The sequence below is a fragment of the Mesoplodon densirostris genome, chromosome 4 (genome assembly GCF_025265405.1).
Source record: "Mesoplodon densirostris isolate mMesDen1 chromosome 4, mMesDen1 primary haplotype, whole genome shotgun sequence".
NCBI lineage: Eukaryota > Metazoa > Chordata > Mammalia > Artiodactyla > Ziphiidae > Mesoplodon > Mesoplodon densirostris.
In genome coordinates, this window is record NC_082664.1 from 519,946 (window position 1) to 541,784 (window position 21,839).

A 21,839-nucleotide genomic window follows, 5' to 3' on the forward strand; every position below is an offset into this window, starting at 1 on the left:
AACCCTAACCCTGAACGGAAACCTACCACCATCCCTACACCTTACCCTACGCCGTACCCTAATCCTAATCTGTACGCAGACAATGACCCGTGCGTCAGCACATACCCTGACCCTAACACGTTTCTGTCCCCTAACCTGTGCCTTAAACCTTGCCGTTCCCTAAGCCTAAACCTAGGCCTGCACGGAATCCTACCACCAACCCTACACGTTACCCTACGCCGTACCCTAATCCTAACCTGTGCATCAGCATGTACCTTGACCCTAACACGTTTCCGTACCCTCACCTGAGCCCTAAACCTTGCCATTCCCTAACCCTAAACCTAGCCCTGAATGGAAAGCTACCACCAACCCTACACCTTACTCTAGGCCGTACCCTAATCCTAATCCGTACGCTGACACTGACCCTTGCGTCAGCAAGTACCCTGACCCTAACACGTTCCTGTATCCTCACCCGTGTCCTAAACCTTGCCGTTCCCTCACCCTAACCCTAGCGTTGAATGGAAACCTACCACAAAACCTACACCTTACCCTACGCCGTACCCTAATCCTAATCCGTACGCTGACACTGACCCGTGCGTCAGCACGTACCCTGACCCTAACATGTTTCCGTACACTCACCTGTGCCCTAAACCTTGCCGTTCCCTAACCCTAACCCTAGCCCGGAACGGAAACCTACCACCATCCCTACACCTTACCCTACACCGTACCCTAATCCTATTCAGTACGCTGACAATGACCCATGTGTCAGCACATACCCTGACCCTAACACGTTTCAGTACCCTCACCTGTGCCCTAAACCTTGCCGTTCCCTAAGCCTAACCCTAGGCCGGCACGGAATTCTACCACCAAACCTACACTTTACCCTACACCGTACCCTAACCCTAACCCGTGCTTCAGCATGTACCCTGACCCTAACACGTTTCCGTACCCTCACCTGTGTCCTAAACCTTGCCGTTCCCTAACCCTAACCCTAGCGCGGAATGGAAACCTACAACAAAACCTACACCTTACCCTACGCCGTACCCTAATCCTAATCCGTACGCTGACACTGACCCGTGCGTCAGCAAGTACCCTGACCCTAACACGTTTCCGTACCCTCACCTGTGTCCTAAACCTTGCCGTTCCCTAACACTAACACTATTGCGGAATGGAAACCTACCACAAAACCTACACCTTACCCTACGCCATACCCTAATCCTAATCCGTACATTGACACTGACCCGTGCGTCAGCACGTACCCTGACCCTAACATGTTTCCGTACACTCACCTGTGCCCTAAACCTTGCCGTTCCCTAACCATAACCCTAGCCCAGAACGGAAACCTACCACCAAGCCTACACCTTACCCTATGCCGTACCCTAATCCTAACCCGTGCGTCAGCATGTACCCTGACCCTAACACGTTTCCGTACCCTCACCTGTGCCCTAAACCTTGCAATTACCTAACCCTAACCCTAGCCCGGAATGGAAACCTACGACCAACCCTACACCTTACCCTACGCCGTACCCTAATCCTAATCTGTACGCTGACACTGACCCGTGCGTCAGCACATACCCTGACCCTAACACGTTTCCGTACCCTCACCTGTGCCCTAAACCTTGCCGTTCCCTAAGCCTAACCCTAGGCGGGCACGGAATTCTACCACCAACCCTACACGTTACCCTACGCCATACCCTAATCCTAACCCGTGCGTCAGCATGTACACTGAACCTAAAACGTTTCTGTACCCTCATCTGTGCCATAAACCTTGCAGTTCCCTAACCCTAACCCTAGCCCGGAATGGAAACCTACCACCAACCCTACACCTTACCCTACGCCGTACCCTAATCCTAAACTTATGCTGACACTGACACGTGTGTCATCACGTACCGTGACCCTAACATGTTTCCGTACACTCACCTGTGCCCTAAACCTTGCCGTTCCCTAACCCTAACCCTAGCCCGGAACGGAAACCTACCACCATCCCTACACCATACCCTACGCCGTACCCTAATCCTAATCTGTACGCTGACAGTGACCCATGTGTCAGCACATACCCTGAACCTAGCACGTTTCCGTACCCTCACCTGTGCCCTAAACCTTGCCGTTCCCTAAGCCTAACCCTAGGCCGGCACGGAATCCTACCACCAACCCTACACGTTACCCTACTCTGTACCCTAATCCTAACCCGTGCGTCAGCATGTACCCTAACCATAACACGTTTCCGTACCCTCACCTGTGCCCTAAACCTTGCCGTTCCCTAACCCTAACCCTAGCCCGGAATGGAAACCTACAACCATCCCAACACCATACCCTACGCCGTACCCTAATCCTAATCTGTACGCTGACAATGACCCGTGCGTCAGCACATACACTGACCATAACACGTTTCCGTACCCTCACCTGTGCCCTAAACCTTGCCGTTCCCTAAGCCTAACCCTAGGCCGGCACGGAATCCTACCACCAAACCTACACGTTACCCTACGCCGTACCCTAATCCTAACCCGTGCGTCAGCATGTACCCTGACCCTAACATGTTTCCGTACACTCACCTGTGCCCTAAACCTTGCCGTTCCCTAACCCTAACCCTAGCCCGGAATGGAAACCTACCAACAACCCTACACCTTACCCTACGCCGTACCCTAATCCTAATACGTACGCTGACACTGAGCCGTGCGTCAGCACGTACCCTGACCCTAACATGTTTCCGTACACTCACCTGTGCCCTAAACCTTGCCGTTCCCTAACCCTAACCCTAGCCGGGAACGGAAACCTACCACCATCCCTACACCTTACCCTACGCCGTACCCTAATCCTAATCTGTACACTGACAATGACCCTTGCGTCAGCACATACCCTAACCCTAACACGTTTTCGTACCCTCACCTGTGCCCTAAACCTTGCCATTCCCTAAGCCTAACCCTGGCAGGCACGGAATCCTACCACCAACCCTACATGTTACCCTACGCCATACCCTAATCCTAACCCCTGAGTCAGCATGTACCCTGACCCTAACACGTTTCCGTACCCTCACCAGTGCCCTAATCCTTGCAGTTCCCTAAGCCTAACCCTAGCCCGGAATGGAATCCTACCACCAACCCTACACCTTACCCTACGCCGTACCCTAATCCTAATCCGTACGCTGACACTAACCCGTGCGTCAGCAAGTACCCTGACCCTAACAAGTTTCTGTACCCACACCTGTGTCCTAAACCTTGCCATTCCCTAACCCTAACCCTAGCCCAAACGGAAACCTACCACCATCCCAACACCTTAACCTACGCCGTACCCTAATCCTAATCCGTATGCTGACACTGACCCGTGCGTCAGCAAGTACCCTGACCCTAACACGTTTCCGTACCCTCACCTGTGTCCTAAACCTTGCAGTTCCCTAACCCTAACCCTAGCGTGGAATCGAAACCTACCACAAAACCTACACCTTACCCTATGCCATACCGTAATCCTAATCCGTATGCTGACACTGACCCGTGCGTCATCACGTACCCTGACCCTAACATGTTTCCGTACCCTCACCTGTGCCCTAAACCTTGCCGTTCCCTAACCCTAACCCTAGCCCGGAACAGAAACCTACCACGATCCCTACAGCTTACCCTACGCCGTACCCTAATCCTCATCCGTACGCTGACACTGACCCGTGCGTCAGCACGTACACTGACCCCAACATGTTTCTGTACCCTCACCTGTGCCCTAAACCTTTCCGTACCCTAACCCTAGCCCTAGCCGGGAACGGAAACCTACCACCATCCCTACACCTTACCCTACGCCGTACCCTAATCCTAATCTATACACTGACAATGACCCGTGCGTCAGCACATACCCTGACCCTAACACGTTTCCGTACCCTCACCTGTGCCCTAAACCTTGCCGTTCCCTAAGCCTAACCCTAGGCTGGCACGGAATCCTACCACCAAACCTACACGTTACCCTACACCGTACCCTAATCCTAACACGTGCGTCAGCACATACCCTGACCCTAACACGTTTCCGTACCCTCACCTGTGCCCTAAACCTTGCCGTTCCCTAAGCCTAACCCTAGGCTGGCACGGAATCCTACCACCAAACCTACACGTTACCCTACACCGTACCCTAATCCAAACCCGTGCGTCAGCATGTACCCTGACCCTAACACGTTTCCGTACCCTCACCTGTGCCCTAAACCTTGCAGTTCCCTAACCCTAACCCTAGCCCGGAATGGAAACCTACCACCAACCCTACACCTTACCCTACGCCGTACCCTAATCCTAAACTTATGCTGACACTGACACGTGTGTCATCACGTACCGTGACCCTAACATGTTTCCGTACACTCACCTGTGCCCTAAACCTTGCCGTTCCCTAACCCTAACCCTAGCCCGGAACGGAAACCTACCACCATCCCTACACCATACCCTACGCCGTACCCTAATCCTAATCTGTACGCTGACAGTGACCCATGTGTCAGCACATACCCTGAACCTAACACGTTTCCGTACCCTCACCTGTGCCCTAAACCTTGCCGTTCCCTAAGCCTAACCCTAGGCCGGCACGGAATCCTACCACCAACCCTACACGTTACCCTACTCTGTACCCTAATCCTAAACCGTGCGTCAGCATGTACCCTAACCATAACACGTTTCCGTACCCTCACCTGTGCCCTAAACCTTGCCGTTCCCTTAGCCTAACCCTAGGCCGGCACGGAATCCTACCACCATCCCTACACGTTACCCTACGCCGTACCCTAATCCTAACCCGTGCGTCAGCATGTACCCTGACCCTAACACGTTTCCGTACCTTCACCTGTGCCCTAAGCCTTGCCGTTCCCTAACCCTAACGCTAGCCCGGAACGGAAACCTACCACCAACCCTACACATTACCATACGCCGTACCCTAATCCTAACCCGTGCGTCAGCATGTACCCTGACACTAACACGTTTCTGTACCCTCACCGGTGCCCTAAACCTTACCGTTCCCTAACCCTAACCCTAGCCCGGAACAGAAACCTACCATCAACCCTACACCTTACCCTACACCGTACCCTAATCCTAATCCGTTCGCTGACACTGACCCGTGCGTCAGCAAGTTCCCTGACCCTAACACGTTTCCGTACCCTCACCTCTGTCCTAAACCTTGCTGTTCCCTAACCCTAACCCTAGCGCGGAATGGAAACCTACCACAAAACTTACACCTTACCCTACGCCGTACCCAAATCCTAATCCGTATGCTTACACGGAGACGTGCGTCAGCACGTACGCTGACCCTAACAAGTTTCCGTACCCTCACCGGTGCCCTAAACCTTGCCGTTCCCTAACCCTAACCCTAGCCAGGAACGGAAAACTACCACCATCCCTACACCTTACCCTGCGCCGTACCCTAATCCTAATCTGTACGCTGACAATGACCCATGCGTCAGCACATACCCTGAACCTAACACGTTTCCGTACCCTCACCTGTGCCCTAAACCTTGCAATTCCCTAAGCCTAACTCTAGGCCGGCACGGAATCCTACCAGCAACCCTACACGTTACCCTACTCTGTACCCTAATCCTAACCCGTGCGTCAGCATGTACCCTGACCCTAACACGTTTCCGTACCCACACCTGTGTCCTAAACCTTGCCGTTCCCTAACCCTAACCCTAGCCCAAACGGAAACCTACCACCAACCCTACACCTTAACCTACGGCGTACCCTAATCCTAATAAGTATGCTGACACTGACCTGTGCGTCAGCAAGTACCCTGACCCTAACACGTTTCCGTATCCTCACCTGTGCCCTAAACCTTGCAGTTCCCTAACCCTAACCCTGGTCGGAATGGAAACCTACAACCAACCCTACACTTTACCCTACGCCGTACCCTAATCCTAACCCGTCCTCAGCATGTACCCTGACCCTAACACGTTTCCATACCCTCACCTGTGTCCTAAACCTTGCCGTTCCCTAACCCTAACCCTAGCGCGGAATGCAAACCTACAACAAAACCTACACCTTACCCTACGCCGTACCCTAATCCTAATCCGTACGCTGACACTGACCCGTGCGTCAGCAAGTACCCTGACCCTAACACGTTTCCGTACCCTCACCTGTGTCCTAAACCTTGCCGTTCCCTAACCCTAACCCTAGTGCGGAATAGAAACCTACCACAAAACCTACACCTTACCCTACGCCATACCCTAATCCTAATCCGTACGTTGACACTGACCCGTGCGTCAGCACATACCCTGACCCTAACATGTTTCCGTACACTCACCTGTGCCCTAAACCTTGCCGTTCCCTAAGCCTAACCCTAGCCCGGAACGGAAACCTACCACCAACCCTACACCTTACCCTACGCCGTACCCTAATCCTAACCCGTGCGTCAGCATGTACCCTGACCCTAACACGTTTCTGTACCCTCATCTGTGCCCTAAACCTTGCAGTTCCCTAACCCTAACCCTAGCCAGGAATGGAAACCTGCCACCATCCCTACACCTTACCCTACACCGTACCCTAATCCTAATCTGTACGCTGACAATGACCCATGCGTCAGCACATACCCTGAACCTAACACGTTTCCGTACCCTCACCTGTGCCCTAAACTGTGCCATCCCCTATGCCTAACCCTAGGCCGGCACGGAATCCTACCACCAACCCTACACGTTACCCTACCCTGTACCCTAATCCTATCCCGTGCGTCAGCATGTACCCTGACCCTAACACGTTTCCTTACACTCACCTGTGCTCTAAACCTTGCCGTTCCCTAACACTAACCCTAGCCCGGAACGGAAACCTACCACCATCCCTACACCTTACCCTACGCCGTACCCTAATCCTTATCTGTACGCTGACAATGACCCGTGCGTCAGCACATACCCTGACCCTAACACGTTTCCGTACCCTCACCTGTGCCCTAAACCTTGCCGTTCCCTAAGCCTAACCCTAGGCCGGCACGGAATCCTACCACCAACCCTACTCGTTACCCTACGCCGTATCCTAATCCTAACCCGTGCGTCAGCATGTACCCTGACCCTAACACGTTTCCGTACCCTCACCTGTGCCCTAAACCTTGCAGTTCCCTAACCCTAAACCTAGCCCAGAATGGAAACCTACCACCAACCCTACACCTTACCCTACGCCGTACCCTAATCCTAATCCAGACGCTGACACTGACCCGTGCGTCAGCACGTACCCTGACCCTAACACGTTTCCGTACACTCACCTGTGCCCTAAACCTTGCCGTTCCCTAACCCTAACCCTAACCCTGAACGGAAACCTACCACCATCCCTACACCTTACCCTACGCCGTACCCTAATCCTAATCTGTACGCAGACAATGACCCGTGCGTCAGCACATACCCTGACCCTAACACGTTTCTGTCCCCTAACCTGTGCCTTAAACCTTGCCGTTCCCTAAGCCTAAACCTAGGCCTGCACGGAATCCTACCACCAACCCTACACGTTACCCTACGCCGTACCCTAATCCTAACCTGTGCATCAGCATGTACCTTGACCCTAACACGTTTCCGTACCCTCACCTGAGCCCTAAACCTTGCCATTCCCTAACCCTAAACCTAGCCCTGAATGGAAAGCTACCACCAACCCTACACCTTACTCTAGGCCGTACCCTAATCCTAATCCGTACGCTGACACTGACCCTTGCGTCAGCAAGTACCCTGACCCTAACACGTTCCTGTATCCTCACCCGTGTCCTAAACCTTGCCGTTCCCTCACCCTAACCCTAGCGTTGAATGGAAACCTACCACAAAACCTACACCTTACCCTACGCCGTACCCTAATCCTAATCCGTACGCTGACACTGACCCGTGCGTCAGCACGTACCCTGACCCTAACATGTTTCCGTACACTCACCTGTGCCCTAAACCTTGCCGTTCCCTAACCCTAACCCTAGCCCGGAACGGAAACCTACCACCATCCCTACACCTTACCCTACACCGTACCCTAATCCTATTCAGTACGCTGACAATGACCCATGTGTCAGCACATACCCTGACCCTAACACGTTTCAGTACCCTCACCTGTGCCCTAAACCTTGCCGTTCCCTAAGCCTAACCCTAGGCCGGCACGGAATTCTACCACCAAACCTACACTTTACCCTACACCGTACCCTAACCCTAACCCGTGCTTCAGCATGTACCCTGACCCTAACACGTTTCCGTACCCTCACCTGTGTCCTAAACCTTGCCGTTCCCTAACCCTAACCCTAGCGCGGAATGGAAACCTACAACAAAACCTACACCTTACCCTACGCCGTACCCTAATCCTAATCCGTACGCTGACACTGACCCGTGCGTCAGCAAGTACCCTGACCCTAACACGTTTCCGTACCCTCACCTGTGTCCTAAACCTTGCCGTTCCCTAACACTAACACTATTGCGGAATGGAAACCTACCACAAAACCTACACCTTACCCTACGCCATACCCTAATCCTAATCCGTACATTGACACTGACCCGTGCGTCAGCACGTACCCTGACCCTAACATGTTTCCGTACACTCACCTGTGCCCTAAACCTTGCCGTTCCCTAACCATAACCCTAGCCCAGAACGGAAACCTACCACCAAGCCTACACCTTACCCTATGCCGTACCCTAATCCTAACCCGTGCGTCAGCATGTACCCTGACCCTAACACGTTTCCGTACCCTCACCTGTGCCCTAAACCTTGCAATTACCTAACCCTAACCCTAGCCCGGAATGGAAACCTACGACCAACCCTACACCTTACCCTACGCCGTACCCTAATCCTAATCTGTACGCTGACACTGACCCGTGCGTCAGCACATACCCTGACCCTAACACGTTTCCGTACCCTCACCTGTGCCCTAAACCTTGCCGTTCCCTAAGCCTAACCCTAGGCGGGCACGGAATTCTACCACCAACCCTACACGTTACCCTACGCCATACCCTAATCCTAACCCGTGCGTCAGCATGTACACTGAACCTAAAACGTTTCTGTACCCTCATCTGTGCCATAAACCTTGCAGTTCCCTAACCCTAACCCTAGCCCGGAATGGAAACCTACCACCAACCCTACACCTTACCCTACGCCGTACCCTAATCCTAAACTTATGCTGACACTGACACGTGTGTCATCACGTACCGTGACCCTAACATGTTTCCGTACACTCACCTGTGCCCTAAACCTTGCCGTTCCCTAACCCTAACCCTAGCCCGGAACGGAAACCTACCACCATCCCTACACCATACCCTACGCCGTACCCTAATCCTAATCTGTACGCTGACAGTGACCCATGTGTCAGCACATACCCTGAACCTAGCACGTTTCCGTACCCTCACCTGTGCCCTAAACCTTGCCGTTCCCTAAGCCTAACCCTAGGCCGGCACGGAATCCTACCACCAACCCTACACGTTACCCTACTCTGTACCCTAATCCTAACCCGTGCGTCAGCATGTACCCTAACCATAACACGTTTCCGTACCCTCACCTGTGCCCTAAACCTTGCCGTTCCCTAACCCTAACCCTAGCCCGGAATGGAAACCTACAACCATCCCAACACCATACCCTACGCCGTACCCTAATCCTAATCTGTACGCTGACAATGACCCGTGCGTCAGCACATACACTGACCATAACACGTTTCCGTACCCTCACCTGTGCCCTAAACCTTGCCGTTCCCTAAGCCTAACCCTAGGCCGGCACGGAATCCTACCACCAAACCTACACGTTACCCTACGCCGTACCCTAATCCTAACCCGTGCGTCAGCATGTACCCTGACCCTAACATGTTTCCGTACACTCACCTGTGCCCTAAACCTTGCCGTTCCCTAACCCTAACCCTAGCCCGGAATGGAAACCTACCAACAACCCTACACCTTACCCTACGCCGTACCCTAATCCTAATACGTACGCTGACACTGAGCCGTGCGTCAGCACGTACCCTGACCCTAACATGTTTCCGTACACTCACCTGTGCCCTAAACCTTGCCGTTCCCTAACCCTAACCCTAGCCGGGAACGGAAACCTACCACCATCCCTACACCTTACCCTACGCCGTACCCTAATCCTAATCTGTACACTGACAATGACCCTTGCGTCAGCACATACCCTAACCCTAACACGTTTTCGTACCCTCACCTGTGCCCTAAACCTTGCCATTCCCTAAGCCTAACCCTGGCAGGCACGGAATCCTACCACCAACCCTACATGTTACCCTACGCCATACCCTAATCCTAACCCCTGAGTCAGCATGTACCCTGACCCTAACACGTTTCCGTACCCTCACCAGTGCCCTAATCCTTGCAGTTCCCTAAGCCTAACCCTAGCCCGGAATGGAATCCTACCACCAACCCTACACCTTACCCTACGCCGTACCCTAATCCTAATCCGTACGCTGACACTAACCCGTGCGTCAGCAAGTACCCTGACCCTAACAAGTTTCTGTACCCACACCTGTGTCCTAAACCTTGCCATTCCCTAACCCTAACCCTAGCCCAAACGGAAACCTACCACCATCCCAACACCTTAACCTACGCCGTACCCTAATCCTAATCCGTATGCTGACACTGACCCGTGCGTCAGCAAGTACCCTGACCCTAACACGTTTCCGTACCCTCACCTGTGTCCTAAACCTTGCAGTTCCCTAACCCTAACCCTAGCGTGGAATCGAAACCTACCACAAAACCTACACCTTACCCTATGCCATACCGTAATCCTAATCCGTATGCTGACACTGACCCGTGCGTCATCACGTACCCTGACCCTAACATGTTTCCGTACCCTCACCTGTGCCCTAAACCTTGCCGTTCCCTAACCCTAACCCTAGCCCGGAACAGAAACCTACCACGATCCCTACAGCTTACCCTACGCCGTACCCTAATCCTCATCCGTACGCTGACACTGACCCGTGCGTCAGCACGTACACTGACCCCAACATGTTTCTGTACCCTCACCTGTGCCCTAAACCTTTCCGTACCCTAACCCTAGCCCTAGCCGGGAACGGAAACCTACCACCATCCCTACACCTTACCCTACGCCGTACCCTAATCCTAATCTATACACTGACAATGACCCGTGCGTCAGCACATACCCTGACCCTAACACGTTTCCGTACCCTCACCTGTGCCCTAAACCTTGCCGTTCCCTAAGCCTAACCCTAGGCTGGCACGGAATCCTACCACCAAACCTACACGTTACCCTACACCGTACCCTAATCCTAACACGTGCGTCAGCACATACCCTGACCCTAACACGTTTCCGTACCCTCACCTGTGCCCTAAACCTTGCCGTTCCCTAAGCCTAACCCTAGGCTGGCACGGAATCCTACCACCAAACCTACACGTTACCCTACACCGTACCCTAATCCAAACCCGTGCGTCAGCATGTACCCTGACCCTAACACGTTTCCGTACCCTCACCTGTGCCCTAAACCTTGCAGTTCCCTAACCCTAACCCTAGCCCGGAATGGAAACCTACCACCAACCCTACACCTTACCCTACGCCGTACCCTAATCCTAAACTTATGCTGACACTGACACGTGTGTCATCACGTACCGTGACCCTAACATGTTTCCGTACACTCACCTGTGCCCTAAACCTTGCCGTTCCCTAACCCTAACCCTAGCCCGGAACGGAAACCTACCACCATCCCTACACCATACCCTACGCCGTACCCTAATCCTAATCTGTACGCTGACAGTGACCCATGTGTCAGCACATACCCTGAACCTAACACGTTTCCGTACCCTCACCTGTGCCCTAAACCTTGCCGTTCCCTAAGCCTAACCCTAGGCCGGCACGGAATCCTACCACCAACCCTACACGTTACCCTACTCTGTACCCTAATCCTAAACCGTGCGTCAGCATGTACCCTAACCATAACACGTTTCCGTACCCTCACCTGTGCCCTAAACCTTGCCGTTCCCTTAGCCTAACCCTAGGCCGGCACGGAATCCTACCACCATCCCTACACGTTACCCTACGCCGTACCCTAATCCTAACCCGTGCGTCAGCATGTACCCTGACCCTAACACGTTTCCGTACCTTCACCTGTGCCCTAAGCCTTGCCGTTCCCTAACCCTAACGCTAGCCCGGAACGGAAACCTACCACCAACCCTACACATTACCATACGCCGTACCCTAATCCTAACCCGTGCGTCAGCATGTACCCTGACACTAACACGTTTCTGTACCCTCACCGGTGCCCTAAACCTTACCGTTCCCTAACCCTAACCCTAGCCCGGAACAGAAACCTACCATCAACCCTACACCTTACCCTACACCGTACCCTAATCCTAATCCGTTCGCTGACACTGACCCGTGCGTCAGCAAGTTCCCTGACCCTAACACGTTTCCGTACCCTCACCTCTGTCCTAAACCTTGCTGTTCCCTAACCCTAACCCTAGCGCGGAATGGAAACCTACCACAAAACTTACACCTTACCCTACGCCGTACCCAAATCCTAATCCGTATGCTTACACGGAGACGTGCGTCAGCACGTACGCTGACCCTAACAAGTTTCCGTACCCTCACCGGTGCCCTAAACCTTGCCGTTCCCTAACCCTAACCCTAGCCAGGAACGGAAAACTACCACCATCCCTACACCTTACCCTGCGCCGTACCCTAATCCTAATCTGTACGCTGACAATGACCCATGCGTCAGCACATACCCTGAACCTAACACGTTTCCGTACCCTCACCTGTGCCCTAAACCTTGCAATTCCCTAAGCCTAACTCTAGGCCGGCACGGAATCCTACCAGCAACCCTACACGTTACCCTACTCTGTACCCTAATCCTAACCCGTGCGTCAGCATGTACCCTGACCCTAACACGTTTCCGTACCCACACCTGTGTCCTAAACCTTGCCGTTCCCTAACCCTAACCCTAGCCCAAACGGAAACCTACCACCAACCCTACACCTTAACCTACGGCGTACCCTAATCCTAATAAGTATGCTGACACTGACCTGTGCGTCAGCAAGTACCCTGACCCTAACACGTTTCCGTATCCTCACCTGTGCCCTAAACCTTGCAGTTCCCTAACCCTAACCCTGGTCGGAATGGAAACCTACAACCAACCCTACACTTTACCCTACGCCGTACCCTAATCCTAACCCGTCCTCAGCATGTACCCTGACCCTAACACGTTTCCATACCCTCACCTGTGTCCTAAACCTTGCCGTTCCCTAACCCTAACCCTAGCGCGGAATGCAAACCTACAACAAAACCTACACCTTACCCTACGCCGTACCCTAATCCTAATCCGTACGCTGACACTGACCCGTGCGTCAGCAAGTACCCTGACCCTAACACGTTTCCGTACCCTCACCTGTGTCCTAAACCTTGCCGTTCCCTAACCCTAACCCTAGTGCGGAATAGAAACCTACCACAAAACCTACACCTTACCCTACGCCATACCCTAATCCTAATCCGTACGTTGACACTGACCCGTGCGTCAGCACATACCCTGACCCTAACATGTTTCCGTACACTCACCTGTGCCCTAAACCTTGCCGTTCCCTAAGCCTAACCCTAGCCCGGAACGGAAACCTACCACCAACCCTACACCTTACCCTACGCCGTACCCTAATCCTAACCCGTGCGTCAGCATGTACCCTGACCCTAACACGTTTCTGTACCCTCATCTGTGCCCTAAACCTTGCAGTTCCCTAACCCTAACCCTAGCCAGGAATGGAAACCTGCCACCATCCCTACACCTTACCCTACACCGTACCCTAATCCTAATCTGTACGCTGACAATGACCCATGCGTCAGCACATACCCTGAACCTAACACGTTTCCGTACCCTCACCTGTGCCCTAAACTGTGCCATCCCCTATGCCTAACCCTAGGCCGGCACGGAATCCTACCACCAACCCTACACGTTACCCTACCCTGTACCCTAATCCTATCCCGTGCGTCAGCATGTACCCTGACCCTAACACGTTTCCTTACACTCACCTGTGCTCTAAACCTTGCCGTTCCCTAACACTAACCCTAGCCCGGAACGGAAACCTACCACCATCCCTACACCTTACCCTACGCCGTACCCTAATCCTTATCTGTACGCTGACAATGACCCGTGCGTCAGCACATACCCTGACCCTAACACGTTTCCGTACCCTCACCTGTGCCCTAAACCTTGCCGTTCCCTAAGCCTAACCCTAGGCCGGCACGGAATCCTACCACCAACCCTACTCGTTACCCTACGCCGTATCCTAATCCTAACCCGTGCGTCAGCATGTACCCTGACCCTAACACGTTTCCGTACCCTCACCTGTGCCCTAAACCTTGCAGTTCCCTAACCCTAAACCTAGCCCAGAATGGAAACCTACCACCAACCCTACACCTTACCCTACGCCGTACCCTAATCCTAATCCAGACGCTGACACTGACCCGTGCGTCAGCACGTACCCTGACCCTAACACGTTTCCGTACACTCACCTGTGCCCTAAACCTTGCCGTTCCCTAACCCTAACCCTAACCCTGAACGGAAACCTACCACCATCCCTACACCTTACCCTACGCCGTACCCTAATCCTAATCTGTACGCAGACAATGACCCGTGCGTCAGCACATACCCTGACCCTAACACGTTTCTGTCCCCTAACCTGTGCCTTAAACCTTGCCGTTCCCTAAGCCTAAACCTAGGCCTGCACGGAATCCTACCACCAACCCTACACGTTACCCTACGCCGTACCCTAATCCTAACCTGTGCATCAGCATGTACCTTGACCCTAACACGTTTCCGTACCCTCACCTGAGCCCTAAACCTTGCCATTCCCTAACCCTAAACCTAGCCCTGAATGGAAAGCTACCACCAACCCTACACCTTACTCTAGGCCGTACCCTAATCCTAATCCGTACGCTGACACTGACCCTTGCGTCAGCAAGTACCCTGACCCTAACACGTTCCTGTATCCTCACCCGTGTCCTAAACCTTGCCGTTCCCTCACCCTAACCCTAGCGTTGAATGGAAACCTACCACAAAACCTACACCTTACCCTACGCCGTACCCTAATCCTAATCCGTACGCTGACACTGACCCGTGCGTCAGCACGTACCCTGACCCTAACATGTTTCCGTACACTCACCTGTGCCCTAAACCTTGCCGTTCCCTAACCCTAACCCTAGCCCGGAACGGAAACCTACCACCATCCCTACACCTTACCCTACACCGTACCCTAATCCTATTCAGTACGCTGACAATGACCCATGTGTCAGCACATACCCTGACCCTAACACGTTTCAGTACCCTCACCTGTGCCCTAAACCTTGCCGTTCCCTAAGCCTAACCCTAGGCCGGCACGGAATTCTACCACCAAACCTACACTTTACCCTACACCGTACCCTAACCCTAACCCGTGCTTCAGCATGTACCCTGACCCTAACACGTTTCCGTACCCTCACCTGTGTCCTAAACCTTGCCGTTCCCTAACCCTAACCCTAGCGCGGAATGGAAACCTACAACAAAACCTACACCTTACCCTACGCCGTACCCTAATCCTAATCCGTACGCTGACACTGACCCGTGCGTCAGCAAGTACCCTGACCCTAACACGTTTCCGTACCCTCACCTGTGTCCTAAACCTTGCCGTTCCCTAACACTAACACTATTGCGGAATGGAAACCTACCACAAAACCTACACCTTACCCTACGCCATACCCTAATCCTAATCCGTACATTGACACTGACCCGTGCGTCAGCACGTACCCTGACCCTAACATGTTTCCGTACACTCACCTGTGCCCTAAACCTTGCCGTTCCCTAACCATAACCCTAGCCCAGAACGGAAACCTACCACCAAGCCTACACCTTACCCTATGCCGTACCCTAATCCTAACCCGTGCGTCAGCATGTACCCTGACCCTAACACGTTTCCGTACCCTCACCTGTGCCCTAAACCTTGCAATTACCTAACCCTAACCCTAGCCCGGAATGGAAACCTACGACCAACCCTACACCTTACCCTACGCCGTACCCTAATCCTAATCTGTACGCTGACACTGACCCGTGCGTCAGCACATACCCTGACCCTAACACGTTTCCGTACCCTCACCTGTGCCCTAAACCTTGCCGTTCCCTAAGCCTAACCCTAGGCGGGCACGGAATTCTACCACCAACCCTACACGTTACCCTACGCCATACCCTAATCCTAACCCGTGCGTCAGCATGTACACTGAACCTAAAACGTTTCTGTACCCTCATCTGTGCCATAAACCTTGCAGTTCCCTAACCCTAACCCTAGCCCGGAATGGAAACCTACCACCAACCCTACACCTTACCCTACGCCGTACCCTAATCCTAAACTTATGCTGACACTGACACGTGTGTCATCACGTACCGTGACCCTAACATGTTTCCGTACACTCACCTGTGCCCTAAACCTTGCCGTTCCCTAACCCTAACCCTAGCCCGGAACGGAAACCTACCACCATCCCTACACCATACCCTACGCCGTACCCTAATCCTAATCTGTACGCTGACAGTGACCCATGTGTCAGCACATACCCTGAACCTAGCACGTTTCCGTACCCTCACCTGTGCCCTAAACCTTGCCGTTCCCTAAGCCTAACCCTAGGCCGGCACGGAATCCTACCACCAACCCTACACGTTACCCTACTCTGTACCCTAATCCTAACCCGTGCGTCAGCATGTACCCTAACCATAACACGTTTCCGTACCCTCACCTGTGCCCTAAACCTTGCCGTTCCCTAACCCTAACCCTAGCCCGGAATGGAAACCTACAACCATCCCAACACCATACCCTACGCCGTACCCTAATCCTAATCTGTACGCTGACAATGACCCGTGCGTCAGCACATACACTGACCATAACACGTTTCCGTACCCTCACCTGTGCCCTAAACCTTGCCGTTCCCTAAGCCTAACCCTAGGCCGGCACGGAATCCTACCACCAAACCTACACGTTACCCTACGCCGTACCCTAATCCTAACCCGTGCGTCAGCATGTACCCTGACCCTAACATGTTTCCGTACACTCACCTGTGCCCTAAACCTTGCCGTTCCCTAACCCTAACCCTAGCCCGGAATGGAAACCTACCAACAACCCTACACCTTACCCTACGCCGTACCCTAATCCTAATACGTACGCTGACACTGAGCCGTGCGTCAGCACGTACCCTGACCCTAACATGTTTCCGTACACTCACCTGTGCCCTAAACCTTGCCGTTCCCTAACCCTAACCCTAGCCGGGAACGGAAACCTACCACCATCCCTACACCTTACCCTACGCCGTACCCTAATCCTAATCTGTACACTGACAATGACACTTGCGTCAGCACATACCCTAACCCTAACACGTTTTCGTACCCTCACCTGTGCCCTAAACCTTGCCATTCCCTAAGCCTAACCCTGGCAGGCACGGAATCCTACCACCAACCCTACATGTTACCCTACGCCATACCCTAATCCTAACCCCTGAGTCAGCATGTACCCTGACCCTAACACGTTTCCGTACCCTCACCAGTGCCCTAATCCTTGCAGTTCCCTAAGCCTAACCCTAGCCCGGAATGGAATCCTACCACCAACCCTACACCTTACCCTACGCCGTACCCTAATCCTAATCCGTACGCTGACACTAACCCGTGCGTCAGCAAGTACCCTGACCCTAACAAGTTTCTGTACCCACACCTGTGTCCTAAACCTTGCCATTCCCTAACCCTAACCCTAGCCCAAACGGAAACCTACCACCATCCCAACACCTTAACCTACGCCGTACCCTAATCCTAATCCGTATGCTGACACTGACCCGTGCGTCAGCAAGTACCCTGACCCTAACACGTTTCCGTACCCTCACCTGTGTCCTAATCCTTGCAGTTCCCTAACCCTAACCCTAGCGTGGAATCGAAACCTACCACAAAACCTACACCTTACCCTATGCCATACCGTAATCCTAATCCGTATGCTGACACTGACCCGTGCGTCATCACGTACCCTGACCCTAACATGTTTCCGTACCCTCACCTGTGCCCTAAACCTTGCCGTTCCCTAACCCTAACCCTAGCCCGGAACAGAAACCTACCACGATCCCTACAGCTTACCCTACGCCGTACCCTAATCCTCATCCGTACGCTGACACTGACCCGTGCGTCAGCACGTACACTGACCCCAACATGTTTCTGTACCCTCACCTGTGCCCTAAACCTTTCCGTACCCTAACCCTAGCCCTAGCCGGGAACGGAAACCTACCACCATCCCTACACCTTACCCTACGCCGTACCCTAATCCTAATCTATACACTGACAATGACCCGTGCGTCAGCACATACCCTGACCCTAACACGTTTCCGTACCCTCACCTGTGCCCTAAACCCTGCCGTTCCCTAAGCCTAACCCTAGGCTGGCACAGAATCCTACCACCAAACCTACACGTTACCCTACACCGTACCCTAATCCATACCCGTGCGTCAGCATGTACCCTGTCCCTAACACGTTTCCGTACCCTCACCTCTGCCCTAAACCTTGCCGTTCCCTAACCCTAACCCTAGGCCGGCACGGAATTCTACCACCGACCCTACACGTTACCCTACGCCGTACCCTAATCCTAACCCGTGCGTCAGCATGTACCCTAAACCTAAAACGTTTCTGTACCCTCATCTGTGCCCTAAACATTGCAGTTCCCTAACCCTAACCCTATCCCGGAATGGAAACCTACCAACAACCCTACACCTTACCCTATGCCGTACCCTAATCCTAATCCGTACGCTGACACTGAGCCGTGCGACAGCACGTACCCTGACCCTAACATGTTTCCGTACACTCACCTGTGCCCTAAACCTTGCCGTTCCCTAACCCTAACCCTAGCCCGGAATGGAAACCTACCACCAACCCTACACCATAAACTATGGCGTACCCTAATCCTAATAAGTATGCTGACACTGACCCGTGCCTCAGCAAGTACCCTGACCCTAACACGTTTCCGTACCCTCACCTGTGCCCTAAACCTTGCAGTTCCCTAACCCTAAACCTGTTCGGAATGGAAACCTACAACCAACCCTACACTTTACCCTACACCATACCCTAACCCTAACCCGTGCTTCAGCATGTACCCTGACCCTAACACGTTTCCGTACCCTCACCTGTGTCCTAAACCTTGCCGTTCCCTAACCCTAACCCTAGCGCGGAATGGAAACCTACAACAAAACCTATACCTTACCCTACGCCGTACCCTAATCCTAATCCGTACGCTGACACTGACCCGTGCGTCAGCAAGTAACCTGACCCTAACACTTTTCCGTACCCTCACCTGTGTCCTAAACCTTGCCGTTCCCTAACACTAACCCTATTGCGGAATGGAAACCTACCACAAAACCTACACCTTACCCTACGCCATACCCTAATCCTAATCCGTACATTGACACTGACCCGTGCGTCAGCACGTAACCTGACCCTAACATGTTTCCGTACACTCACCTGTGCCCTAAACCTTGCCGTTCCCTAACCCTAACCCTAGCCCGGAACGGAAACCTACCACCATCCCTAAACCTTACCCTACACCATACCCTAATCCTAATCTTTACGCTGAGAATGACCCATGCGTCAGCACATACCCTGAACCTAACACGTTTCCGTACCCTCACCTGTGGCCTAAACCTTGCCGTTCCCTAACCCTAACCCTAGCCCAAGCGGAAACCTACCACCAACCCTACACCTTACCCTACGCCGTACCCTAATCCTACTCCATACGCTGACACTGACCCGTGCGTCAGCACGTACCCTGACCCTAACATGTTTCCGTACACTCACCTGTGCCCTAAACCTCGCAGTTCCCTAACCCTAACCCTAGCCCGGAACGGAAACCTACCACCATCCCTACACCTTACCCTACGCAATACCCTAATCCTAATCTGTACGCTGACAATGACCCATGCATCAGCACATACCCAGAACCTAACACGTTTCCGTACCCTCACCTGTGCCCTAAACCTTGCCGTTCCCTAACCCTAACCCTAACGCAAACGGAACCTACCACCAACCCTACACCTTACCCTACGCCGTACCCTAATCCTAATCTGTACGCTGACAATGACCCGTGCGTCAGCACATACCCTGACCCTAACACGTTTCCGTACCCTCACCTGTGCCCTAAACCATGCCGTTCCCTAAGCCTAACCCTAGGCCGGCACGGAATTCTACCACGAAACCTACACGTTACCCTACGCCGTACCCTAATCCTAACCCGTGCGTCAGCATGTACCCTGACCCTAACACGTTTCCATACCCTCACCTGTGCCCTAAACCTTGCCATTCCCTAACCCTAACCCTAGCCCGGAACGGAAACCTACCACCATCCCTAAACCTTACCCTACACCGTACACTAATCCTAATATGTACGCTGACAATGACCCATGTATCAGCAAATACCCTGACCCTAACACGTTTCCGTACCCTCACCTGTGCCCTAAACCTTGCCGTTCCCTAAGCCTAACCCTAGGCCGGCACGGAATTCTACCACCAAACCTACACGTTACCCAACTCCGTACCCTAATCCTAACCCGTGCGTTAGCACATACCCTGACCCTAACACGTTTCCGTACCCTCACCTGTGCCCTAAACCATGCCGTTCCCTAAGCCTAACCCTAGGCTGGCACGGAAACCTACCACCAACCCTACACGTTACCCTAAACCGTACCCTAATCCAAACCCGTGCCTCAGCATGTACCCTGACCCTAACACGTTTCCATACCCTCACCTGTGCCCTAAACCTTGCAGTTCCCTAACCCTAACCCTAGCCCGGAATGGAAACCTACCACCAACCCTACACCTTACCCTACGCCGTACCCTAATCCTAATCCGTACGCTGACACTGAAACGTGCGTCAGCACGTACCCTGACCCTAACATGTTTCCGTACACTCACCTGTGCCCAAAACCTTGCCGTTCCCTAACCCTAACCCTAGACCGGAACGGAAATCCCTACACCTTATCCTTCGCCGTACCCTAATCATAATATGTACGCAGACAATGACCCGTGCGTCAGCACATACCCTGACCCTAACACGTTTCAGTACCCTCACCTGTGCCCTAAACCTTGCCGTTCCCTAAGCCTAACCCTAGGCCGGCACGGAATCCTACCACCAACCCTACACGTTACCCTACGCCGTATCCTAATCCTAACACGTGCGTCAGCATGTACCCTGACCCTAACACGTTTCAGTACCCTCACCTGTGTCCTAAACCTTGCCATTCCCTAACCCTAACCCTTGCCCGGAACGGAAACCTACCACCATCCATACACCTTACCCTACACCGTACCCTAATCCTAATCTGTACGATGACAATGACCCATGTGTCAGCACATACCCTGACCCTAACACGTTTCCGTACCCTCACCTGTGCCCTAAACCTTGCCGTTCCCTAAGCCTAACCCTAGGCCGGCGCGGAATTCTACCACCAAACCTACACGTTACCCTACGCCGTACCCTAATCCTAACCCGTGCGTCAGCATGTACCCTGACCCTAACACGTTTCCATACCCTCACCTGTGCCCCAAATCTTACCATTCCGTAACCCTAACCCTAGCCCGGAACAGAAACCTACCACCATCCCTACACCTTACCCTACACCGTACCCTAATTCTAATCTGTACGCTGACAATGACCCATGTGTCAGCGCATACCCTGACCCTAACACGTTTCCGTACCCTCACCTGTGCCCTAAACCTTGCCGTTCCCTAAGCCTAACCCTAGGCCCGCACGGAAATCTACCACCAAACCTACACGTTACCCTACTCCCTACCCTAATCCTAACCCGTGCGTCAGCATGTACCCTGACCCTAACACGTTTCCATACCCTCACCTGTGTCCTAAACCTTGCCGTTCCCTAACCCTAACCCTAGCGTGGAATGGAAACCTACCACAAAACCTACACCTTACCCTACGCCATACC